General features: G+C 43.4%; 1 long non-coding RNA gene across 1 annotated transcript; it reads right to left on the bottom strand.

Moving 5' to 3' along the window:
* Positions 1 to 887: 887 nt before the first annotated feature.
* Positions 888 to 6,613, bottom strand: LOC147580262 (uncharacterized). Its single transcript, XR_015252697.1, has 2 exons — positions 6,358 to 6,613; positions 888 to 4,786 (listed from the first exon to the last, which is right to left on the bottom strand). It is a non-coding gene; the product is annotated as an uncharacterized LOC147580262 (long non-coding RNA).
* Positions 6,614 to 27,582: the final 20,969 nt, after the last annotated feature.

The following is a 27,582-nucleotide window of genomic DNA, read 5'->3' as shown; positions in this document are numbered from 1 at the left end:
AAGGTTCCACAGCCCAGAGGAAGAAAACAGCTGGAGAGCTGGGCCCCTCAGGGAAAGCAAGTGGGGAGCAGCACATCTTCTCACAGTGACCCACCCCCCAGGCCACCCCTTAGCGGCATATCCCAGAGTTAGTCTGGTCTTGGACACAGGAGGAGAGAACAGGTTCTCCCCAGGGGGGCAGCACAGCCCCTGCCTGAGGAGCTTCAGCCAAAGTCCAGGCCCCCAGCAGAGGCCAGAGCCCACAGCCTAGCTAGGCCTGAGGTTCTACAACAGGGCAGTGAACAGGCCTGGGGACTGGGGTCACAGGAGAGGTGGCTGGTTTTCCTCAGGCACTCGCTGGAGAAGTGGTTCTTCTGAGGTTTACTCACTGTCCTGTGACCCCGGCTCCTGGCCAGGGTAGGGAAGGAGAGGGAGGGAGAGGAAGGGGGTCCTGTGTGGGGTCTTCATACCCTTATGAGGGTGACTTGTAGTTATGAATTCGCAAAGGAGATTTTATTTCCCCTTGAAAGTAGCAATTTAAGGTAGGTACTTTTCTTTGCAGTCTGTTGGGAAGTAACAGTGCCTTTTATGCCATTTGTCTATTTACTGAGGGTATAGTCCTTTTAGGTCCCAATCTTTTGGGAGAGGGGGGATAGGGTTTTGTTAGATTTCCACCTTGAGTGTCCTGGTTTCTCTCCTATCACCTCACCTCCATGAGGCTGTGAAAACTGAAGTTCAAGTTCACTTTCAAGACCGGGAGGTGTATCACAGATTGGCTGACTTTACAAAAGTCCTTATGATAAAAGCTAGTTTCAAGGCTTAGATTATCTCTCCAGATTCTTGGGTTTGGGGCTTGAGTAGTTCTTATTTTCTTCCCAGCTCATCAGTGTATTTAAGAAAATTAAAAAAAAAAAATCAGAATTTGTTTTCAAGAGGAAGCTTACTCAGGGTACTTAGTCTAGTTTACCACCAAAAATGGAAGTATTCCCAGTTTCTTAATCTAGAAGTTGGGATAGCTGGACTGGAAAAGAAGGTCCTAACATTTTGGGGACAGAGTCTTGAAGACTTGAAAGAAGTTAGGGTCTGGGGACTGACTGTCTTTCCACGAAAATGTATATGCACATACACACAATGTGTGCACGTGTGTTCCCCTGAAGGTGTTCACGGGCTCAGGGTTAAGAACTCACACGCCAACTGTTCTCTTGAGATCCCTGCTAGGACCGACTTTCCATAGCCTTGCAGTGTTCTCTGTGGGGTTGAGGGCAGAGACTTTCCATGTCTCTTTCCATGTCTCCTGATAGGTCTGAAGAGCCAGACTTTTGTTTCTGGCCCAGAGTTTCCAGCACCTTCAGGACCTGCTGGGGAAGGAATCTGCAGGCTAAAGGCTCACGCAGAGCTGGAGCAAAACAGAGCTTGTCATTCATTCCCAAAAGATTTACTGAACTTGTTCTAATGACCTATTGCTGTAAAACAAACTACCCCCAAACTTAATGAGTTGAACCAGAACAATTATTTTTATCTTTCATGGTTCTGTTGGTGGCAGGGCTCAGCTAGATGGTTTTCACCTAGGATTTTTCATGTGGTTGCAGTCACGCAGTGGCTGGGGCTGGAGTCGTCTCGAAGACTTAGCGTGACGGCTAGACCTTGATATCGTCGGCTAGAATCTCAGCTGGAGTTGTTAGTTGGAACCCCTCATGTGGCCCAGGATTCCCCACAGCAGGGTGGCTGGGTAAAGAGGGTAAGTATCCCAAGAAGTAGAAAGCTGGGTAGAAGTTCTATTACACTTTAGGACCTAGCCTTGGCAGATGCAGGACACTTCTTGATGGCAGAAAAATTAAAGAATATGCAGACATGTTTTAAAACTACCATCTACCCCTTCAGCACTAGACAGACACTGGACAGGGCACTCGGAACAGAGTGGCGAGTCATAGAAACCCTGCCCTGATGGTGCATATGGTCTAGTGGTGAAAATAAATGCTAACAGATTATTACAAATAAGCACACAATTGTAAACATTGGCGAACACAGGGAGCCATGAGAAATTATATCACACATTTGTATGATCTGAGCCAGAGACCCAAAGGAGAATTTCCTCAAAAAGAGACATAAACTGCCAGCAATTATTGTTTAGTTCTTAAAGGCTTTCTCAAATCTGTCCACTCCTCTCCAATTCCACTGTCACAAAGCCACCAGCATCCCTCACGCAGATGATCACCCCAGGCTCCTGAGGACTCCCTGTTTCTATTCCTATCCCCAACAGTCCCTTTTCATGGCAGTCAGAATGTGTTAAAAAAACACCCCAAGTTAGATCAGGTTGCATTTTTGTATGTCTTTATTGAGTTATAGTTGACGTACAATAAATCATACATTTTTAAGTGTAAGATTTGACGAGTATTAACCTATGTACACACTCATGAAGCCATCACTACAATAAAGATAATGAACATACCCCCCAAATTACTCATGACCCTGTGCAATCTAACCCTCCCTCATCTCTAATCTCTAGGCAATCCCTAATCTTCCGTCACTACAGGCTTGTTTGCATTTTCTAGAATTTTATATAAGTACATATTTTATATGTACTCTTTGGTATGGTTTAACGATTTCATTCTGTTATCAACAGTAGTTCCTTTTTATTGCTGACTAGTGTTCCTTTATATAGACCACACTGTGTTTCTTCATCTACTTTTGGTGTACATTTGGGTTATTTCCAGTTTTTAGCTGTTACAAATAAAACCGCTGTAGCATTCACATAGAAGACTTGTGTGGACATACGCCTTTCTATTGGGCAAATACTGGACAGTGGAATGGCAGGGTCATATGGTTGGTGTCATGTTGAGCTTTTTAAGGAATTGCCACAATATCTCCCAAAATAGTTGTACTATTTTACCCTCCTACCTGAAGTGTCTGAGCTTTGCGATTGCCCTGCAGGACCTCCAGCAGTGGAAACGGTCGGTCTTTTGCATACTAGACTTTCTAATATAGGGGGGTAGTGGTGTCTTGCTCTGGTTTTAATTTGCATTCCCTGATAACTAATGACATCAAGCATCTTTTCATGTGCTTTTTGTCAAGCTCACACACAGGTGACAAAGCCAGGACTGGATGGTTCAGCTTACGATACGAGCCACTCCTCAATTTAGATCATTACTTACATAGACAGTGAATAGAAGAGTCAGCCAAAGATGTCAGCTCCCCATGGGTCTTGCCCCACACAGCAGAAAGGAGGACATGGAGACAAAAGGTGCCAGATGGCCGCAATGTGACATGTGGGAATCCCTGTTGCTGAGGAGCCATTTCTGGACGACAGCTAAGAGGCTTTATATTCTGCAGCTCTATTCTGGGGGTGAGTTGGAGGGCAGAAAGCCAGATCAGAACCCAGGAGGAGAGGAGAAGCAGTCTCATGAAAGCTTCTCAGGGGAGACTGCCGTGAGCCCCTCACAAGCCTCCCATCCTCTTCTGTTATGGGAGGATCATGAGGCATTATGTCAAGATTCAGGCTGTGGTTCAAGCCTCTGTCTGTGGGGTCCACAGGGTCATGGCAAAGCTGTTCCCCAATGCTTATTTACCATTCATAGATCTTCTTTGATGAAGTGTCTGTTGACATCTTTTGCCCACTTTTATTTTTAAATTATTTTTAAAGCTTTAATTCTGGTTAGTTAACATACAGTGTTATACTAGCTTCAGGTATGCAATATTGTGATTCAACACTTCCATACATCACTATCTCTTGCACACTTTTACAACTGGGTTGTTTGTCTTGGGGCACCTGGGTGGTTCATTCGGTTAAGTGCCCGACTCTTGATCTCGGCTCAGGTCGTGATCTCACGGTTTGTGTCTGCACTGACAGTGTGGATCCTGCTTGGGATTCTCTCTCCCTCTCTCTCTGACCCTCCCCTGCTTGAGCTCTCTCTCAAAATAGATATTTAAAATAAAATAAAATAAAATAAAGTAAAATAAAATTGGATTGTTTGTCTTATTATTGAGTCACAAAGGTACTTTAGTATTCTATATACAAGTCCTCAATTGGATGTTATATTTTGCAAATAATATTTCCCAGTAGGTGGCTTACGTTTCTTAGCTTTCTTAGTGGTGTCTTTTGGAAAGTTCAGGTTTTGCTTTTTGATGAAGTCTGGTTTATCAAATGTTTTCTTTTATTGCTTGTGTTCTTTGTGACATAGCTAAGGAATCTGTGCCTGGCCCAATGCCACAAAAGCTTTCTCCTGTGTTTTATTGTAGGTTCTAGAAATATTATGGTTTCAGTTCTGACATACAAGCTTGTGATACATTTTGAATTAATTTTTGTGTGTGATTTGAAATAAGAGGTTCATTATTTCCCCACATAGATATCTGGTTGTTCAGTGCCATTTCGGGAGAAGGTTTCCCTTTCCCTATTAGATTACCTTGGGAAATTTGTTGAACATCAATTAACCACATACACATGGAACCACTTCTATACTCTTTTCCATTCCATTGATCTGTATGGTTATCTTTATGCCAGTACCACACTGTCTTGATCACTGTGGCTTTATGCTATATCTTGGAATCAGGCAGGGTAAAGTCCTCCAATTTTAGCCTTCATTTGAAAAACAATTTTGGTCATCCTGGATTGTCTGTCATTAATATGCTTTTTTTCAAAAAATAGTTGGTGGCTTTTCTTCTTTTTCTAAGTTGCCTGTCTATGCAGCAGTTTTCTACAGTTTGAGCAGAAGTCCTCCATGAAACTTTCTAGGCCCGATGCATTTTTGAAGGATAAGTAGTTGCTGTGTGACAATTTCCCAAAAAAGTATCGATTTTCAAGTATGTTTACCTAGAGGTGAGAAAAAGAATCCCTTGTAATTCTAGTTATCATTTTTTCCCATTGGTGGTTAATTGTCTTATTTGGGGAAGTATTTGTGCCCCTCTTTTTCCTTGACTAGGTTATATAATTTATTTTTCAGAGTTAATGTGCTTTAAAGTGTCATTTTTTAAAGAACTGACTTTTAGATTTAGCCTTTTCCTGTTTTATGTAATATAATGCTTTTCCATTTTATTTATTTTTATGTATTTATTTTTTTTAGCAGACTCTATGCCCAACATGGGGCTCAAACTCATAACCCCAAAATCAAGAGTCTCATGCTTCATTGACTGAGCCAGCCAGGTGCCCCAATGCTTTTCCATTTTAACCTTTATTAATGAATTACTTCTTTCTGCTTTCCAGATTTTTGAGCTGAATGCATTAGATCATTTTAATTATTTTTTACTTAATAAAAGAATTCACGGCCATGCATTTTATTCTGAGAAAGGTTTTTCCTGAATCCCATAGGTTATGATACTTGATGTTTTCATTGTTATTATTTTATGGATATTCTACAATTTTAGTATTCATTGCCTGTTGTACTCAAGAGGTAAGAAAGGTCTTTTACCTTTAATAAAGTGATCCTTTAAGAAATACTTTGGGTTCCCCGGGTGGCTCAGTCAATTAAGCGTCAGACTTCACCTCAGGTCATGATCCCCCAGTTTGTGGATTCAAGCCCCGGGTCCGGCCCTGTGCTGACAGCCTGAAGCCTGCTTCAGATTCTGTGTCTCCCTCTCTCTCTGCCCCTTCCCTGCTCACACTCTGTGTCTCTCTGTCTCTCAATAATAAATAAACGTTTTTTTTTAATTTAAAAAAAAGAAATACTTTAAGATACTTTTAAAAAGTGATAGTTTTTTCTATCTCTTTTAGTTTTGTTGATTATATCCAGAGAATATTGTCTATAATATTTTCAATACAACATTTCTACTTTGGGAAATCTACTGACATTTTCTCTGTGGTATGAGAAATGGTCAATCTTATTAATGTTTCAAGGACCTTTAAAAAGGTGTAGTCTCTCTTTTTTCAATGAGCAGAGTATACCATCTATTAAGATTTACCTATCTTTAAGTTTAAAAACCAAGAAGGTATTTTTATGTTTAGTGGTAATATACTAGACCTTTGCCTCACAGCCCCTTAGAAATCATGAAGTCTTACCTATTTTTCCCTCACTTGCCTGTTTGCCTCTCTCTTTCTCTCCTATCTATTCTAAGCGAAATAAGCAAATTAGTTTGATTTTTAAAATTAGTTATTTTAATAACGGAAAATAACAAAAGTTCCGTGTTCTTGATTCAAAAGGCATGTGTTGAGTAGAATGGTTTTAGACTTCTTCTATTATAAAGAAAAGGTGTATATTGAGCAGTTAGTTTAAATTCACATAGCTTCCCACTCCTTTTTAAGAGATAGTGGACTTGCACATGTGTAAAAAAATAGACCATCTAGGAGGAGGGTCATTGGGGTGATTGTAATAGGGTGACAACCTAACACATCATCAATATGTTTATGGAGTAGTATGCATTGGTCAAGAAAGAAGAAGAAAGACTCACCTATATGAACATGCGATCATCCCAAAACTCTGAGTGAAAGATGGAGCATATGTGTCCATGCACGTTTGTATAGACAGAAAAAGTGACAGATGAGCAAGAGGTTTTGGCAATCGCTACTTCAGAAGGGTAGGGGGGCAATAAATTGTACATTTTGCCTTTTATGCTAAATTCTTCCTAATTTCTTGATGTTTATATGAGACCGCACAAGTACAGTGTTTTATTATTTTAAAAAAATGTCCAGGCCTTCAAAAGTAGAGGATAAGGGGAGCCTGGGTGGCGCAGTCGGTTAAGCGTCCGACTTCAGCCAGGTCACGATCTCGCGGTCCGTGAGTTCGAGCCCCGCGTCGGGCTCTGGGCTGACGGCTCAGAGCCTGGAGCCTGCTTCCCATTCTGTGTCTCCCTCTCTCTCTGCCCCTTCCCCGTTCATGCTCTGTCTCTCTCTGTCCCAAAAATAAATAAAAAACGTTGAAAAAAAAATTTAAAAGTAGAGGATAAAAGTGCTCGTATCTCTTATCTAGGTGTAGCATGTATGGCAGTACTATGGAGTAGACATTTTCCTTTCTCCACTCTTCAAAAGACCTCTCGATTCTTTTTTCATACCCCCTTTCAGAAGAGTTATGGCAAACCCACTACTCCTCTCAACTATCTTTGACTTCCAGAAATCATCAACCTTGACGTCAGTCCTTAGTGAGGGTAATGGGCAATGTGTAGGTCCACCCCTACCCTTTTCCCCTAAAAAAATCTATGTCTCATTAAGTGAATATGGGTAGTAATATAGTAATATATACAAAAGGCTACCTTGAAGCTTTTCAGAAGCAGTAATCATGCATGAATATTTTATAAAAAGGTAAATAATGAAATACGCTAGGTAACTCTTAGAAAAGACAACGGACCCAACTCAGTATGAATGACCATTTCTCAAAGGTTTCTGCATCCCTTTGACACCAGCCTGGGGATCTGGGGTGCATGGCAGATCCTGCCACATGGGATCTGAAGTACAAAGGCTATGTTGGGTAGCCTGCTGATTGTGCAAGTCTGAAGACACAAGCAGGCACGCCTTGCGGTTTAGGCGCCATTTGGATGGTGATGTGCAAGATGAGTCTGGCGGGTAAGGCCATGCCCTGTAGAGACGTAGTCCTGATAACTTGGTCGTGGACCTTGGAATGGGGGGCAGTCCAGCTGGTTTATCAGTTTCTTGGAACAATTCTTCCATTTCCTTCACCTTGGAAGTTTCTGAGCAGCAGGCTTACTCTCAGAACATTTTCAGGGATGAAGTCCCTAGAATCTAGAAATCTTAGGCAGAAAGCACCTTTTCATCCCAATTCTTTTTCATTTACTATAAGGATCTAGGTTCGCTTTTACCCTGCTTCCTAAGAGAACTATATCATGTGAGAGTCACTGAGGGACTCTGGGAAACCACAGTTCATCTTCTTATTTTACAGATGAGGTCACTGAAGGTCGGTGAGGGGAAGGGGCTTGCTCAGTGTCAAACAGCTGACAGTAACACAATGTACGCAGACTTGCTGCTTTGTCTTCCAGCTTACAGGCAATCAGATCCTTCATGCCAGTGAGCACGTCACTGATTTTCCCTAATAGTTTCATTTTCAAATACTCTACCTCACCCTCAGACAACACTGTTAAATTTGCTAGAACCTTAGACCTACTGGATGAGGCTGATGATGAAATCAAGGATTTAACTCTCAAATTCCAAATCCGAAACGTTTTTAGATGTTGGAGTCTTGTGGGGAATTTGAATAAAAAACCCATAAATCTCCTCCCCAGAAAAGTCCTACTCACGTATGCAAATACATGTCTGCATACAATTTTCAGAGTTTTATAAGCCAACGTCTACAAAGCATAGGTTCAGAGTGCCTGGGCCCCAAGTAGACGTTTGATGGAGGAGCATGGAAGCACCACGGTAGACAAGACTGTGCAAACGGGAGCCCGCAGCACTCGCACCATAAGTACTACAATGACAAGTGACATTCCCTGCTTCACACCCCACAAAGAGCCTTTCAACTTTTACCCTCCCTCCCCTGTGTGGTCAGTAGTAGCATACCAATTTTGTCCATGCAGCAAGAGAGGATCAAAAAGCTCGGGGGACTACTCCCTTTTTCTGGAAAGCGGCAGAACCAGAACTAAAACAGAATTTTGTTCCGGTCTAGCGTCTCCTCAGCTCTATGCTACTTGCCGCTGTGTCTCAGGATCCTTCCTGAACAACTAAATGCCAGCCTCTTTTTTAACTACAGATCTTTTCGAGATCTTGTTTTAAAAACCCTTGGAAGAGCAATATCAGAAAGAGGTTTATAAAATAACCCCGGAGAATATAACCCTGTAGGTGATCCTCTGGGCTATCTTTCTCTAAGACCCTGGGGCAGGTCCCAGAAGAGACTGGCTGTGACTCAGGATGAGTTCTCATGATCACCAGGGCACATTCTGCCAAGGAAAGGGATTTAGGATCCTCCTCATAATTGTGCCTTCTCAAGAGTTATCCTAAGCAATGGTGCCTGACATGCCATCATTACAACTTCATTAGCATAGTTCAAAGCACGGCCATTGTTTTGAAAGAAAAAAGAACTTTTCTAGCATATTCTCGATTACCTCGTTCTTTTTCCCCCAAAGGAAAATTGAGAGATGGGCTTCCACGTGGAGGAGGCAGAACACCTGTCACAATCTTAGAGAAGGTGAGGTAGGAGAGCAAGAAAAGAAATTTTAATTATTTCCCAAGCGAAAAAGGAGTCTAAAACAGGATGGTGGGACAACACAGAAGTCGAAGTGTAAGTCAGAGATTGCAAAAGCGGTACCAGTGACCTCTTCTATAATACTGGTCACCCACCCCAAGCAAGTGGGAACAGTTCAAGTCCTGTATAAAGTTCAAGCCTCACTACTTATGATCACTGGGCCCAACACTTGTACATAACTTGAAGAGGCCAAATGGGGAGCTATAAGCCTTTTTCACGGTGGTGTGAATTATTCTGGCCTTATGCCAAAGGACAGATGAGGGTTTTATCCGGAAGAAGTCAGCAGACTAAAATACTGTAAAGCCCTTGTTAGAGGAGAATGGAAAGCAGAGCTTTATGGGGAGGTAGGAGACGCAAAGCTTCCTCATTTTGGAAAGAGATCAAGGGCAGTCCCTGAATAAAGCTTCTGTGCAAACCTAGAGATTCCCCTCTTCCTGCACAGGGTGGCAGGTCCCAAAGCAGCGAGGTTGAGGGCCCAGAAGGTCTACTGAGAGTGAGCAATTTCAGAAGACATACATTAGCCGTATCTGGTAAGAGGGTTAGGGTTCAGATTCCTGTATACTTCAGGCTGGATTCTTGGTGATTGGCAACAGCTTGGAAAGGGAGAAAGAACAGGGATGGAGGACTTGGACAGTCTTTTTGCCTTTAGTTATCTGGTCCTTTCTCCAAACATGGACGAGAAATGGTTTTGAGAGAGGAGTGGGAGACAGACCATGAAAGCTCTAGACACCCAAAAGAGGGCTGTGAAGAGTAACGCGGCATCAAAACGGGAGGTGGAGTAGCTGGAAAACAGTCAAGCGTCCTCAACAGGTCTAGGGCAGGCTGCAGGAAGGCTCCATACAGATTCCAGAAACACCTCTACAGAGAACATGGTATAGCATTAAGCTTGCAGGACAGGGTTCTACAATCCATTTGTAAGTCAGATTATTTCAAAAATGACCCCAATGAACCTCCCCCAGGAGTGGGAGAAAAGTGCAGACCCCCAAGAGCTTCAGGCTACATTCTTGTTGGTCCATCCACCTCTCCCTTGGGAACCAGCTCAACAAATCACAAGCGGTCAGGGAGAGAGCTCTGGTGTTCACCTTAGTGAATTCTCTGGCCTCTTAGAAAAATGACAACTTGGGAGTTGATTTTGCACAGGTGGAAGAGAATATCAAGGGAGTGGATGAACATACCTAGGAGGTGACTGGTAAGAAAGTAGAAAGTAGTGTACATGCAGTAGCTGGGAGAGCAAACAGCGAAGTTCCTATATTTCCTAACAAAGTCTAGAGCAAGTCATGGGACGGAAAGATTCCAATGCCCCAGAAACACCTTCCACAGGAGAGGGTGGTATGTTCCAAGGCAGGGCATGAGGAGGACGCAGAACATGTCAGTCAGAGGGTTTTGAAGGGGCGTCACCTATCTTGCTCCCAGAAAGGAGAAAGAGTAGATCTGTGTAAGCCATTCATGAATTTCAACCTCTGTTTCTTACGGATTTGCTCAAGGAGAGGCACACAGAGCTGTGCGACACTGAGGTGGCTTCCAAGGAGCCCGAGCTGGATTGGTGGAGTGGATGTCAATCCCAACCCAAAGAGCAAAGAGGATCCAGGGCAAGGTGTTCACTTGGTGCCAGCAAAAGGAGGAAAGAAAGTGTTTCCTGTATTCTGACAGTCCTTCCTATTTTGGGGTGTCAAATGTTTTTTTTATAAAATGACCCGATAATGCAAAGCTGCTTTGCTGTCTGAATTTTTGTCACCATGTTCTCGCCGGGCTAGGTAAAAATTGTCGAGCCCACAATAGTTCTTTTCTTGGTTTGTTTACATTTCCTTTGTCCATGAACTCTGAGACCAGCTGAGCTAGTCCACGGTATCCTCAGATGACTTTTAACATCGCCTCAGGAAATGGGTTGTCGGGAGCAGGGAACATTTGACAACTTCTCCCATATCAACATGCATCTGCCCTTCCCCTTGTTTTTCTCTTCCGGGAGCAAATGGGTTTCTGGACCCAGGATTGGTTTGGAAGCATCTGCAGGTCCTTCAGATCTCTAAGGTGCTACCCAGGTAGGGCTTGTTCCCCTCCGTCACCAGAACAAACTCTACCTCATTTCCAAATGACATCACTGCTCTATCTACAGTTAATATGTAGAAAGATGCTGCGTAACATTTTCTTCTCTTTTCACAGGGACAGTGGGATAATTTGGAGATGGAGACGAAAAGAAACAGGAACCAAAGGAAGGAGGAGCACCAACTAGCAGCAAGAAGCGTTCCCTGGTACATAATGGAGCCCACTCTGCTCCTGCCTGGACTTGCTCCCAGGCTTTGAAGGGCCGCTCCAGGAAGCCATCTGCTTCCAGCTGTGTTGGGGGTGCAGGCCAGGCTCAGGGCATTAAGGTGCCTTCAAATACTGTCAGCGGGAGCAGCCAACGTCAAGAGATTGCTAAGGAAGGAGTTACTGATCTGACCATCTGACTTTACAACTTTGTTTCTCAAAAGTGCCTTCTGAGGCACCCTTCAGTCCCTGACCATGGCCTGTGTCTATGCTTCCGACCGAAATATAACACAAAATTTGAATCTCTCAGAAGACTGACTTGTCTAAACACCCTCTTCACAGAGTCCCAACCCATCCATGAAGTTGCATGGATGGTCTACGAGGGAGACTCACAATAGTATCCCCATCCCCCCAAGACCCTTCTCCTGAGGGGCAAAATCAAGGATAACAGCCGACCCACCACACATCTCACCCCACAACCCTATGCGAGACCCTTTGAGAGCAAAGATTCTCGACCAAGGCTCCATCTACTAGGTTAGGGGCCTAGAAATGGGGCTCCAAGTATACATAATACTTTCTTCTCTTTCTCTTTATAGAGTACTTTCTATTACTTTAGGTTAAACTGATCTTTATTCTCTTCTTCTTTTGTGTTCACCAGGTTTCCCACAATTTCCCTACCCTGTTCTCCTTCATTCAGGAAAGACCAGACAGTGGAATGGCCAAAAGAGAAGGGCCCAGAGGAGAGGTAGAGCTTTGTGACACCACAAACCAGTAGAGGGGGACAGAATCAGAAAAGGAGAAAACATAGTTCCCCTCCCCCTGCTCCCTCTCTGTCTCGGGATACGGAAGTGAGAGCAGGAAACATCCATCACCCTGTCCCCCACACAGGCCCCTACACAAGAGCCCTAAAAGTTACCCCCAATTACCCCCAGGGGAACATGAGCACCTTCGGAGGGCTGACCTTGCAGCTAACACCTATATCACTTGACATCCTGCCCAGACACTTTTATCACCCAAGAAGATAAACACAGACCTCATTCTAGGGTTTGGTAACCAGTAGTCGGTCCTTCTCCCACCTCTGACACACCCATAGAAAAAAGGCCAGCTTGGAAAAGGCCCCTCCCTCTGCCATAGTTTTATCCTCAATTTAGCCTGAAGCCAAAGATTTCAGAAATAATACATGACCCCTCTCCTGAGATTGGGGGTGGGGTGTGTGTGTGGGGGGGGAATCCAGCCACAATATTGGTCAGAAAACAAACAAAAAAATAACACAAGAAGAAGTTGTATTTTCTACTTTTGTAAGAGTTATATGGCTGCATCCCAGAGGACAACCAAGGGCTTGTTTGAATAAGGGGAGAGTGAGAGCACGAAGGCTCTGGACACCTGACAGGAGAGTTCAGTGAGATCAGTTGAGGGGTCGAGGGGTGGGGAAGCCAGAAGACAAACACCTAAACTTCATGGCAGTCTACAGCAGGCCCTGGGAAATGCTCCAGATACAGCTGGTAAGGGTGCCACCTGCCACAGAAGTCGGGGGCCAAAGTGGAAAAGATGAGATCCCATAATCCACCCATGAGTCAATGGTTTCAGAAGTGACACCAGTTACTCCTCTCTAAGAAAGGGGGAAATGTGTAGGTAGATCCCCATAAACCTCTAATGACATTCCTAATCCCCAGAGAACTCCTTCCCTAGGAACAGGTTGTGAGCAAAAATGGAAGCCTGGGGGTCTGTCTGACCATAATGCTAATTATCTGGCCTCTTATTGAAAACAGCTTAAAGCAGATTTTGACAGATTGTTGCTGAGGACACCAAGACACTGGGCATGAGGTAGGAGGCTGCTAAGAAAATGGAAGAGAGAGTGTAATGCCCGAAGTTCCGAAACCTCCCACAAAAGACCACCAGAGTCATAAGTCAAAGCCAAGCGGCAAGGGTCGTTTATTGCAGGTTCGAACCTGGACCTCTGCTCACTCATTGCTGGTGACGCTAAGAGGCAAGGCCGACTGATCGGGACCAACATTCTTGAAAAGAGTGTGGCCGACCGATCAGGACCAACACTCCCAACAAGAGTGTGGCCGACCGATCGGGACCAACACTCCTAACAAGAGTGTGGCTCCGAACAGCCAGGGTACAGAGTTTTTAAAGCCAATCATATCGTTTTATCATTATCTGGGAACAGAACAGAGAAACAGTTTCTAGATGAGTTAGAAATAGTTGCCAGATGAGTCAGAAACAGTTATCGAATGAGGTGATTATTTTAGACTTTCTGCCACTAAGTTGCAACCAGTGGATCTCCTTGACCTTGTCTCTGATGCTCTTTTTTGAGCTTTTGTTTCCTTCAGTGGTAAAGCCTGATTCACAAGAGTAAAAGCAAGGTTGTTATCTTTTGACCTTCAGTGTCAGAACAAAGTTATCTTTCAAGCTAAGCGTTAGCCCTACAGTACAATTTAACCCTTACAAGAGGTCAGAGGGGAAGGAGAACGAGAGCAAGAAAACAGCCTTGCACATTTCTGAAAGGAATTTAGGGAAAGTGCTGAGGAAAGATCTAACCATACTCTATGGATACAGTGAGGCCTACCGCAAAGCAGGCATGACAATAACAGTCCATCTGTGTTTCGGAGATTTCAGAAATGCATCTGTCCCCCGTCTCCCTGGAAAGGGAAAACGTGTAGATCCTGGTAAACCCAGGCAATCTTCCTGTTTGCCACTGCAGCCTCTCTTGGGCACTAAGATGAATGTCAAAGGAGGGACTGTGGATCTTCTTCACCTTGGTTTGATGATGTACCTGAGCCCTTGCAAAGGATACCTGGTTTTTGGTTTTGATAAGGGAGGAGACAGAATTTGAAGGCACTTGTTGACCAAAAGGAAGACTTGAAGAATGCTCCAGCATTGAAAAGGGACCTGGAAGAACTAAGAAATAACAGCCACACTTTGCAGAAGCTCAAAACAAAAAGACCCCCCTGTAGATATGGCCCAAAGATGCCGCAGCAGGAGGCATGTCCAAACACAGGCAGAACGAGAGCGCTTCATGAACCTGTGGCTCAAAGTGACATCAGCTACCCCTCTGCTGAGACGGGGAAGCCATGTCCTTGTGAGACCTAGACCTCCGTCTTTGTCCCCATGTCCTCCTTGGGCAGTAGTTTGGAAAGACAGTAAAGGCAAAGGGTTTTTATCTCACTGACTGTGACTTATGTGGGCTCTTGCCAAGGACAGCTGAGAGCTTAGCAGGCAGCAGGGATTACGTGAAGATCAAGGAATTGGGCTCCGCAGAGGAGCCTGCCATGTAGAATGCTGACTGTATAACAGAGGCAGAGCGGGAGCTGGATTGCAACACCCAAACCTCATAGACTCCAAAGCCCATCTCGGGAAAAGCTTCATATACAGACCTAGTGATGTCATCCAGAGCAGAGCAGGCAAGCTCCAAAGAACATGGGAGGCAGACCATAGTTTGGTGTTGAAATGTCTTATCTTTTATCAAATGACAATGACAGTACACCACAGGTGTGTGTGTGCATGTGAGTGTGCATGTGTGTTGTTTAATCCCCTTTAATAGATACTGATCTAGGAAAAGAGGAAGAAATGACCTAATTTCTCCCACAACATATGTGTGGGAGGATGAAGCAGTCCCTGCCCAGCGCTCATAGAATACCCCATTAACACAACATTTTCGGGGAGGCCAGAAACTTTAACAAGTCTCTGAATCTTTAGCTACTACCCACATCATTGGGTTCCCAGTCCCCGGCATAGTCTCAACCAACAAGGCAGCTGTGGACCCAAATTTAGGGTGATAAATATCCATCTCTCCCCAGTGTATGCACAGAGTGCCCTGCCCCCACCAAACCTTGCCTCCAACCACAGCCCAACCCCAAGTTCTTCTGCATTACTCCTGTCCTTTGCAGGGTACCGTGCAATTCACTAGCAGGGAGTTTAAGAGTAAGTAGATGGTTTCATTTATCTTTCCCCCCTCCTTTCTAGCCTAGAGCATGGCAAAGTCCAGCTCTCAATATTTATTTATTAAGGAATAATGGGAGAAAGGAAGAGAAGAAGGGTTGGAGAGCAGAGAGAGACAACATGCTTATATCTAAATAACATAGGGGAGGAAGGATTCTGCTAAGCACACTCTTTCCCTCTTAAAGGACTCTTTTTGACCCTGTGCCTTCTTTTTCTTTCTTTCTTGCCCTTCTTCTTCCAGTGATAAATTCTCTTTTAGCTTTTAATGTCACTTTATCTTTTCTGTTTTTGCTTTATTTCTACCCTTATTTGTTTTCTAGATATTTCTACTATTCTTTTTCATTCTCTGCATGTCTCGTCTGTTTCTCTTTTTTCCTCCTTGAGCTCTTGTTCTATCATCTGATAACTCTTTTTAAACAGCAATGACAGGGCCCCAGGAGAGTGAGAGGTTCAAAGAGTGGCTAAGCGTGAAAGGGCACCATCTAATAGTTTCCCAAGGGCACAGGACCCATTCATCCTTCTCCCCTTGCATTGTCCCATTGAAAAAGGAAGGACCCTTCAAGGCTTGTACTACCCTCATCTCCCTCTGGGCTCCGGCTGCCCTTCAGATCTACCAGTTACCATCAACAGGGGAGCTAACCCTTCCAGGCACAACCTGGCCCTCTGTCTGTCCTGTACTCTACCACCTCAAAGAGGCTGCCCCATGTCCTGAGCAGCACAAAGACCCATATTCCACAAAAGTCAAGAGAGCTCCCTGGTTTTTTTTCTCGTTTGCTTCCCCATAAGCTGACCTCTGAGAACTTCACACGCCCACATCTGGTCTTGGTTCAGAAGCTTCTAGGCCACTTTGTCAGACATGCGCAGAGGCTACCTCTCACAAAGGGGTGACTCCCTAGTTCCAGCTTCCAAGTGCAGCTTCACCCTGAGGTAGCTCCACTGACCCCGAAGAGCCCTGACAGGGCAGTGCTATGTCTCGTTCATCCTTGAATCCCAGCCTCATTGGGGAGTACCTCGCCATGCTAAGTTCTCCCTGAAGAATAATATGATTTCCCTAAAGGCATTAACTTGTATACAAGTTCATTTTCTAGAGCATTATAATACAGAATGGGGTGAAGAGAAGGCAGAGACTGTGGCTACTAGACCCTAGTGGTGGTAAAGGCATGGCTTTATCTGGAGGCTCAGATGGCAGGTTTTCAGACTGCAGTCAGTGACTGTCTGTGAAACTCCTGCATCTGGGATCCAATGACATAAAGGTGCACAAAAGGGTCTTCCTCCTTTCAGAACTTTGGGTCTGCAGCTGGCAAAAGGATCTTAGCAGGTGCAAAACCTGACAGCTAGAGTCACCACCTGTCTGATATTATGACCCTCAGCTGATGACCCATGCTGCTCAGACACCAACCCCTTGAAAAGAATTAACAGTCTGACATTCCCCCCAGCTCTTAAGATCTCTGAATAGCTTTGCTTCTGGAATTTCTTGAAATAATGTGTGTGGGTTTAATTCTTGCATTGTTGTTTAGATTGTCATACATTGACTCTACTGATTTGCAAGCGTGTTCCACAGTACCTCTTAAATTTAAGTAGGGAGGAATTGTATAACTATCTTATAGGTTTTGACTCTCAGACCCTGGTGATTTAGCTCTTGTTATTTGTTATTGAAGTTCCCGGTGTATCTGCATTTCCATCCTCCTCATGTTTGCTTCCATTTTTAAGAGACTCCTACAGTATTCAGTCATTTTGCTCTCTGGCCTTGAACCCCAACATGCAGAGACACCATGTCTGTCCACATGGGAGGTGTTTTCTAATAAGTAAGTAGCTCCTTCCTAGTTGGTTGAGTCTAAAACTGTTCCCGACCTTTCCTTAGATCCTTCAGGGTCGGTTCAGTTTGGGCACTGGACAGGGTGTGAATGTGCTTTGGTGATCAGCTCTTAGAAGGACAAAATTTCCATCCTTCCCAAAGTAAGGTTCCCAAATGCAATGGCCTGTGACTAACTGAAATTTCATTATTATCCTAATTTCCCAAAATCAAGCTATTGCCCTTTGGATCAAAGTGAACAAAAGTGCAAAATGGTAGTTAAGAGCATGTTTTGAGGCTAAGAGGGAAAGAAAGGAGTGAAGAACAGTAGGTACACAAAGGAGGGGTGCCCAGAGGATGAGAGCATACTTGACACTCCACGCTCCCCTTGTTTGCTTGCTCCCCTTGCTCCCCTTGCCTGTGAAAGCCATCACAATGCAGGCAGAGGTGTCTCCTGGGAACAGCCCCATAAGGCCAGAGAGCCTAGTCAGCTACTTCCAGACTTATTCCAGTCCCTCTGTCTTTATTCTCATCATACCTCACACCTTATCGATCTCTCTGGCCATCTTCTCTGGTGTCATCCCTTTCCCTGTCCTCTCAGATGCCTCTCTTTGTTATTGACACTCCCTCCTTCTCTGTTTCCCTCTTTCATTCTCAGGCTTTCTCATGGTTTCTCAAATTGTGTCATGATCTGCACCCATACAAGAACAAAAGACAGCAAAAGGAAGGAAATGATTTCTAATTTATGAACTGCCTCATGGAGCCAGGTTGATTCTGTAGCCCATGCTCCATCTTGTTTCCTTTGGTCTTACACCAGGTTGTTTTATGGCCCTTCCAAATTCCATCATCATGGAAGCTCCACCACTTTGGAAACGGTGACCTCAGTCAATCTTTAACCTTCAAAAAGAATGTTCAATTCCATTCCGGAGGCTAACATAAGATTTGGCTACTTAAAGTCTGGTTTCTTCACACATACTTTTGCCCTTTTTCTTAGATCAGGTGTCATGTCTCCCAATTCTTGCTCCTACCCAACCCCAAACACCAGTTTAGCAGACTAGCATCTCTGCTGATTCTCACACCCTGCCCTGAAGCAAAAGGATTACATGGTATGAAATATTTCAAGGATCAACCTGTCAAGGCCATGTCAGATGTTGGCCCTAAAAGTAGACAATCCTGAGAGTTTTATGCCATTCTCATACCAGGTGAACTTTAACGCCAGACCCCTTACCTTATTAGAAAGTCACATTAGTTGTTCCACTGGACAGGGAATTCTTTGAGGCCAAAAACCATGGTTTCATTCCTCATGCCTTGCAATGAGGCCAGCAAACTCTCTAATTGATTGAAATAATTTCTCCAAATACATAAGAAAAACAATCAAAATTTATTTTCTATAGTGTTTTATCTAGGTTTGATAAGATATAAGAGGGAAAGCATATGCTTCTGCTACATGATCCAAGGCATGGAATGAATGGGATTTGGTTAGTGAGGGGAGAAGGGCAACAGGTGAATCCCAGACAGAAGATACTCATGGTTGCAGCAGAATATGCATGGGGCACGGATGTTCATTTTTGGTGACCCCAACTGCATCTGGGAATAAAGAAATCAGTGACCTGGAGATCCCTAAAACACAAAAAGTAGGTTTTCTTCCCATTACTCTCTTGTATTCAAGGCAGCTACTGGAGAGACAAGAGACAGCTCCCCTTGTATTGGAGGAGAAAATTACCTCCGTATGTAGCTAAACAAATTATCTGCCCTTCCTTTGGTCTATATTCATTCAATTCTATAATAGAATATAAAATAATATAATAATATGATAAATCTATTACATTCTATCATACATTTTTTCTATAACAAAGTTTGAGTTTGGAGGTTAAATTTGAGGCCACTACACACTGACCCTACTAAGAGGCTTCATAGAGTTGAGCAGTTTATACCTACTCTCACCCCAAGGTCAGGATCTCCTGAAGACCACTTCCTACACAGCAAAATGTGGGCTCAGTTACATTTCAAGCTCTCAGCTACCAAAGCTTTTGGTTTCCATCTTGAAATTTCTAGGGTGATCCCGTTTATGGTAGGGGTCCCTTAAAAAAGGCAGTTATCTTTACCAGGCCCTTTGAACCAAGAGTAACTAAAGTAACAGACACATTTCTAGAGGACCCCACTCTCTAAGGTGTGATAAGGTCAGAGTTCAGAGCTTACATTATCTCTTGACAGGTTTCCTGGCAGGGGCCATCATGTATCCTGGCGACATTGCCAAGTTTTCCTGTTAGGATCTTAGGGCTTCTTGACTGGAGTTCTGGGCATGGTGGTTCGTTCAGAAAGTACAGGCCCATCCCCTCTAACAGTTCACTCTTTCATTCATAAAGCTTGTTGTGGATGGATATCTACAGCATGCCTCTCAGTGAGCTTGGCAGTGGGTATGCAAGAGGACAAAAAGAAGGAGCTGAGGGTCATCCCTAGCAATAGCACCCAGGGCTTCCTCCAGCCTGAGGTGGTTTCCAGAAGCTGTTCCTTCTTCAGTTCACAATGTCTACAGTGTTTATTGTCTCTTCAAACAACTCCAATTTCCTATCTTGCCTCACTTCTTCCTTCCCTGTTTTCCTAGATCTTTTTTTTTTTAATTATGGTAAAATACACATAATATAAAAGTTACCATCAGTGATACATATAGCCCATTCCCAATGGTGTGCAACTGTCACTACCATTTAGTTCCAGACCATTTTCACCACCCCAAAAGGAACCTCCGTACTTCTTAAACAGTTGCTCCCCATCCTCCCCTACTTCTCCCTCTTCCTCCCCCCACCCCGTCCCTTTTGCCTCCCTCCCCTCCTCACCATCTCCTCCACACCACCCCAAGCAGCCACTAATCCACTTTCTGTCTCTTTGAATTCGCTTGTTCTAGATATTTCTTAAAAATTGAATCATGCAACACGACTTTTTGAGTCTGACTTCTTTCACTTAGCATAATGTTTTCAAGGTTCATCCATGTTACAACGTTTGTCAGCATTTCCTTCCTTTTCATGGCTGAATAGCATTCTATTGTATGGCTATATCACATTTGTTTATCCATTCATCAACTGATGGACCTTAGGGTTGTTTCTGACTTTTGACTGTTATGAATAATGCTGCTATGAGCTTACAAGTTTTTGTTTGGACACCTGTTTTCATTTCTTCCAGGTAAAAGTCTAGGAGTGGGATTGCTAAGTTATATGGTAATTCTAACTTATTGAGAGATTTCCAGACTTTTTCACACAAGTTGTATCATTTTGTAATCCAACCAGCAATATAAGAGCGTTCAAATTTCTCCACATCTTCACCAGCACTTGTCCTTGTCCGTTTTTACATTATAGCCCTGCTAATGGGTGTGAAGTTGTACCCCATTGTGGTTTTCACTTGCATTTCCCTAATGCCTGATGATCTTGAGCATTGTTGCATGTGCTTTCTGGCCATATGTATATATCCTTTGGAGAAATATCCTGCTAAGTTTTTGCCCATTTTTTAATTGTTTTGGTTTTTGTCTTTTTGTTGTTGAGTTATAAGACTTTTATATACTTTGGATAATAGATTCTTGTCAGGTACATAACTTTAAAATATTTTCTCTTATTTTGTACGTTTGTCTTTTCATTTTCTTGATAGTGTCCTTTGATGCACAAAGCTTTTGATTTTTTTAATGAAATCCAGTTTATCCATGTTGTTCTTTTGTTGCTTATGCTTTTGGTGTCATATCTGTAAAACTATTTTCAAATCTAAGGTCATTAAGATTTACCCCTGCAGCGTCCGGGTGGCTCAGTTGGTTAAGCTTCTGACTTCAGCTCAGGTCATGATCTCATGGGCTCATGAGTTCGGGCCCTCATGGGGCTCTGTGCTGAGAGCTCAGAGCCTGTAGCTTGCTTTAGATTCTGTGTCTCCCTCTCTTTCTGCCCTTCCCCCACTCGTGCTCTGTCTCTTTCAAAAATAAACATTAAAAAAAAAGATTTACCCCTATTTTTCTTCTAACAGACTTATGGTTTTAGCTCATATTTAGAGCATTTATCCATTTTGAGTTAATTTCTGTATATAGTGTGAGGTAAAGGTCCAACATCATTCTTTTGCATGTGGTTATCCAGCAGTCCCAGCTTCCCCATTGAATGACCTTAGCATACTTGTCAAAATCAATTGACCTTAGATTTATGGCTATATTTCTGGAATCTCAATTCTAGTTTATTGATCTATATATCAATCTTATTTCAGTACTGCATTGTTTTGAGGTAAGCTTCATCGTTTTGAAATCAGGAAGTAAGTGTTAGTCATCCAAATTTGTTCTTCTAGTTCCAGATTTTTTGGCTATTTACAGCCCCTTGAAATTCCATATGAATTTTGGAATGAATTTTTCCATTTTTGCAAAAAATATTTTTTTATATAAAAATTATATTCAATCTGTGAATTACTTTGTGTATTTTTGCCATTTTTTAACAATACTAAGTCTTCTAATCCATGAACATGAGATGTCTTTCCATTTATTGATGTCTTCTTTAACTTCTATTAGCAATGTTTTGTAGTTTTCTGGGCACAAATCTTGTACTACCTTGGTTAAATTTATTCCCAAGTATTTAATTCTTCTTGGTATTATGTAAATGGAATTGTGGTCTTAATTCCTGTTTGGATTATTCATTTCTAGCATACAGAAATAGAACTGATTTTTGGTTTGTACCCTGAAACGTTGCTGAATTCATTTATGAGCTCTTCTAATGATGGCTTTTTGTGGGGAGGGGAAGAGGGGAGTTTGTTAAACTCTTTAGGATCTTCTGTATATAGGATCATGTAACCTGTGAACAGACTTTTCGTTCTTTTTCAGTTTGGATACATTTTACTATTTTTTCCTTGAATAATTGCTCTGGCTAGAACTTCCAGTACATGTTGACCAGTAGTAGTAAAAGTGAGCATCCTTGTTTTATTCCTGATCTTTATGGAAAAGATTTCAGTCTTTTATCATTGAATATGACATTAACTATGCATTTTTCCATAAATGTCTTTTATTATGTTGAGGAAATTTCCTACTATCATTCCTAGTTTTCTGAATTTTTCTTTAATCACTGAAGCGTGTAGGATTTTGTCAAATGCTTTTTCTGCATTAATTGCAATGCTTATGTGTTTTCCTTCTTTATTCTATTAATGTGGTGTATTACACTGACTGAGTTGTGTGGACAAATGTCCACATTACTGGGATAAGTCTCTATGGGTTTTTAACACTCTAAGCTGTTTATCTCCCTTTTCTAGTTCTCCTATTTTACTTATTTCTGGCTGTATGTATATTATTTCTGGTTCATCTTTCTTAACATTTGTCACTCAGTCATTATTCTGTTTCTCTTTTATTACTTGTGTGTCTTGGGATCGTTATCTCAAATAATCGCTTTATATTCATCCTACTGTCACAGACAGATAAGAACCAAATTAACGATGGAGGGCAGAAGGACTCAAGGAAGAGGACACTGGTTGACCAATTACGGGGCAGAGCCCACTCATCTAAGACAAGATGAGGTCACAATGTCCATCTTTCCCCCATGCCCAATCCTTATAGGTCAAGAATGTTGATCCAACTGGAATCTTTTAAGATTTTGCCCTAAAAGAATGGGGAGAAGGGCTACTATCTTTAGGGTATTGTCATGGACTACTGATAGTCTCCCTAACCAATGAGAACATGTGTACATAACAGCATTTGGGGAAGTTTAGAAGCATCAGGAAAGCCTCACTCTCTGAAAGAACCAGACTAATACCTGCTAATAATGCATTCAAGTATACCATTAGAGTTTCATTTCTTAGGTAAAGAGACTGACCTCTCTTAGATATGTAACACTCTGGTAGATCAGATATCAGATATCTGGTAAACCAGATATTTTGTAAATATACATGAACAAGTCCAAAGAAAGGAAGAGAGCAAGAAGCTCAGGTGTAGTGAGAAGAGGTTTTAGGAAAAGGGAAGAGAGTGCACAGAAGAGCAGGTTGGGAAATAGGTAAACATACTTCCCCATTGTACAAATGGGCCCAGGGTGAATTCTGAGAAAAGGATCCAAAAGACAGAAGTTACCTTCTATATGCTGGAGAGGATGTGGAGAAATGGGAACCCTCTTGCACTGTTGGTGGGAATGCAAATTGGTGCAGCCACTCTGGAAAACAGTGTGGAGGTTCCTCAAAAAATTAAAAATAGACCTACCCTATGACCCAGCAATAGCACTGCTAGGAATTTACCCAAGGGATACAGGAGTACTGATGCATAGGGGCACTTGTACCCCAATGTTTATAGCAACACTCTCAACAATAGCCAAATTATGGAAAGAGCCGAAATGTTCATCAACTGATGAATGGATAAAGAAATTGTGGTTTATATACACAATGGAGTACTACGTGGCAATGAGAAAGAATGAAATATGGCCCTTTGTAGCAACATGGATGGAACTGGAGAGTGTGATGCTAAGTGAAATAAGCCATACAGAGACAGATACCATATGGTTTCACTCTTATGTGGATCCTGAGAAACTTAACAGAAACCCATGGGGGAGGGGAAGGAAAAAAATAAAAGGAGGTTAGAGTGGGAGAGAGCCAAAGCATAAGAGACCCTTAAAAACTGAGAACAAACTGAGGGTTGATGGGGGGTGGGGGGGGGGTGGGTGATGGGTATTGAGGAGGGCACCTTTTGGGATGAGCACTGGGTGTTGTATGGAAACCAATTTGACAATAAACTTCATATATTGAAAAAAAAAAAAGAAGTTACCTTCTATAATCAGAATGTGAGTTCTCCATAAAGAAGGCAAGTGCCCAGATTTGCCCAGGACAAGTCATGAGACACAGGTTTCATAGCGGATGCTGTGAAAACCTCTCTCTTGAATGAGTAACAATTCAGTTACCAGTTTCCAACTAAGTTACACTAAAGCTTTGCCAGTTTCCATTAACAAGGGAGGGAGCAGCATAAAGTATTTTAGAGTCTAAATTCTCACCTACCATAGTGGTAATAGTGTTACCAGCTCTCAACCTTTCAACATAAACCCATCAAGGAGTCAGTTTCTGGCTCCAATCCTAGGTCCCACTTTACACCCCCCACAGATTTGACTACTATAGGAAATTCCTGTCACATCTCTTTTTTCCTAAAACTTGTCTCATCCAAAATTCTCAGATTCTTATAAAATTGTCATGTCTAGGGAAATACTAACCCCTAAACCAAATATATCAGCTGTAAAAAATATCAGAAAGATCATATTCCAGTCAAGTTTTCCTATTTGAAATTGCCTTTAGCTTCTAATTTGCAGTCATTTCTTCCCTGATTTTAGGTTACTAAGCCATTTTTCTGCTGACAATTGGATCTGGTCCCAAGGATGACTTCCGTGGTACATGTCATGATGTCACCATCTTTGCCAAGCCCCTGTCAACCAGGGGAATGAACGTTCATTTCCACAGGGAAAGATGGAGAAACCAAAATAATCTCATGTCCATGTTTGATCTAGGAAACTGGAGTGGCTGAACCCCAGTGTTTAGAATATGAGTCATCTCAGGGTCTCATTATTTGAGAATCTCTCCTAAAGTAGCTTTTATGTATGAATTTAATTCAGTGTTTAAAAAAACTATTCACGTAGGCTTCAAGCTTGTCTACCTCCGTGTGATGTTTAGATCCCTTCAGATGATTGTGAGTGGTGACCTAGAGGAAAGGGATGGCCATAGGTACCTAAGAAATGGGGAGAGGGCGCTGAAGAAACCAGCAGGAGGGCGCTGACAGAATAAGTCCCTCATTTCTCCAACCCATCTGCTGATGACACCAAGAGGAGGCATCCTGTCATGCGGAGCAGGTACTCCTAACAACCAAAGGAAGCATCCCTAAGGCAGCCAAGTCTAAGGCTTGTTTCAAACAGATTATGTTTGAGATAAGGTAGGGAAGGATGTCAGGGTTCAGAAGTGACACCAGGACTTTTCTCATTTTAAGCCTAATTGGGAACAATCTTGACAATCACTAAGCCTCATTTTCTCCACATCAGAGCCACTTAGCAGTACACGCATTGTTTCAGGTCATTCAAATGGTGCCCTAAGTGAGGGCTAGATTTCAACTTTTTAGCTTGAGAAGAAGCATGTGGGGAGCACTTACTCAAAGCAACTTGTACAAAAAGAGTTAACATAGCAGGCCTGAGACTGCTCTCCTTGAAAGGCCTGTGTGCAAGGTTGTCCCTTGGCAGGCATCTAAGAATGTGGGTTTTGGGAACTAGGATTTAGGGTTCTCACCACCCTAACTGGTAAGAGTGACCCACTCTGCCTAAACTGTTTGTACAAACAATGCGATTTGTGCTGAACACCTGCATTCCTTCTGTTGAGTCTGAGATTTTGATACACGGTAGGCAGAGGGTGTCTAACTAGCTCTCAATAAAAACGCTGGACACGGAGTCTCTAATGAGCTTCTCTGGCACACAATATTTCACATGTGTTGTCATAACTCATTGCTGGGGGAATTAAGCATGTCCTGTGTGATTTCACTGGGGGAAAACTCCAGACTTTGTGCTCCACACACCTTCTCCTTTTGCTGAGTTTGCTTTGTATCCTTTCACCATAATAAATCATAGCCATGAGTACAACTATATGCTGAGTCCTGGAAGTCCTAGAGATTCATCAAACCTGGAGTTGATGTTGGGGACCTTTAATACACCACCCAGTTCTTCTTTTCCTTTATCCTCTTAGTTCTTATACCTAGGAAACACTTTGAGGGGGGTGGGGGTAAGATGGGAGAGGAAGGGGTAAGGAACATTTCTGTCATTCAATCCCAATCTATTCCTCCTTGTCCCTTTCCATTTCTGCTCCATTCAGACACACCCCTTAAACCACTTATCTTGCCTCATCTCTTCCCCTCAGACTTACAGAAAGAAATTCTTTGGAAGAAGCTTGCCAACCATGACAGAGATGCCTGAGGTATTGTTCGTTCCTAGGGACTATCTTCCAATTGATAGCAACATACTTCCTGTATGTTGGTTCCTGATACTGTGAGCCTTCATTTCTCAGTCTTTACTGCCTCCTTTTACTTTAATCTTCCCCTTTTAAACTTGTTTTTCCCCTTCCCTCTGCAATAGTATCCCTCTACATTTTTTTTGTTTGTTCTAGAGCTATCCCGAAATATGTCTCTGACACAGTCTCAAAACTTCAATGTTTGTATGTCTTCCTCTCTCACAGCTGAATACATTTCAAAGAATTCTTTTCCAGGGAAGCCTAGAGAAAGAAACCATCTGAGTACATGAGTACAGCTACTTAAATCATCTCTCTGTGAATAAAGAATATTTTTCTCTACTGGGCCCCACTGTGTGAGAAATAATTATGTAGATACTACCTGCTCCTGTTAAAATCTGTGCTTCAAACTGGTTGCCTGCAAGCTCACCCACTCTCAGCAGTAAAGTGAATATTCATAGGGGAACTGTACCTTGACCCAATACAGGAGTACCCACAGGCCAAGATCTCCATCCTTCAACCTAAAACCTCAAGAATTGGTTTCAAGAGGGGCTTCTGGGAAGGTGGCGGTGTAGGAGGAAGCTGGGCCCACTGCGTCCTGCGGATCATTTAGATTGCACCCACACCTGCCTAAATAACCCAGAAAATCGCCAGAAGACTAGCAGAATGGATTCTCTGGAGCCAAGCGCAGACCAGAGGCCCACGGAAGAGGGTAGAAGGGCAGAGAGGCGGTGCACGCTACACGGACTGGCGGGAGGGAGCCGGGGTGGAGGGGCAGCCCTCCAGCCAAGCAGAGGCCCCGAGTCTGGCTTGCATAAAGCAGAGGGGCCGGGCGGAGTGTGTTCGGACAGCAAGCGGGACTTCACATCTGCTCGGAGAGCGGGAGGGCTGGAGGACAAGAGGGACATGACAGGAGGGAGAGTTGTTGAGCCCCGGACAACAGAGCGCAGCTTGGCAGGGAACAAAGGCACTCGCCAGCGCCATCTCCCTTGCCCATCCCCCAGCCAAAATCCCATAGGGAACCGGTTCCTGCCAGGGAACTTGCTTGCACCTCACAAACACCCAACGTTGTGCTTCTGCGGATCCATCCGTCCGGCGGCGGGTCTGACTCCCTCCCAGTGCGGAGGGCCCCTCCTGAAGCGGATCACCAAAGGATAAGTGAGCTGAGCCTACCCCTCCCGCCCCTGTGCACCTTGCCGATCCACCCCAGCTAATACGCCAGGTCCCCAGCACCACAAGCCTGGCAGTGTGCAAGTAGCCCAGATGGCCACGCCACCCCACAGTGAATTCCGCCCCTAGGAGAGGGGAAGAGAAGGTGCACACCAGTCTAACTGTGGCCCCAGCGGTGGACTGGGGGCAGACATCAGGTCTGACTGCGGCTCTGCCCACCAACTCTAGTTATACACCACAGCACAGGGGAAGTGCCCTGCAGGTCCGCACCACTCCAGGGACTATCCAAAATGACAAAATGGAAGAATTCCCCTCAAAAAAACCTCCAGGAAATATCAACAGCTAACTGATCAAAAAGGATTTAAACAATATAACAGAAAG

The sequence above is a fragment of the Puma concolor genome, chromosome B3 (assembly GCF_028749965.1).
Source record: "Puma concolor isolate L17-30 chromosome B3, mPumCon1.1.hap2, whole genome shotgun sequence".
Lineage (NCBI taxonomy): Eukaryota > Metazoa > Chordata > Mammalia > Carnivora > Felidae > Puma > Puma concolor.
This window is presented reverse-complemented; position numbering and strand designations above follow the sequence as displayed.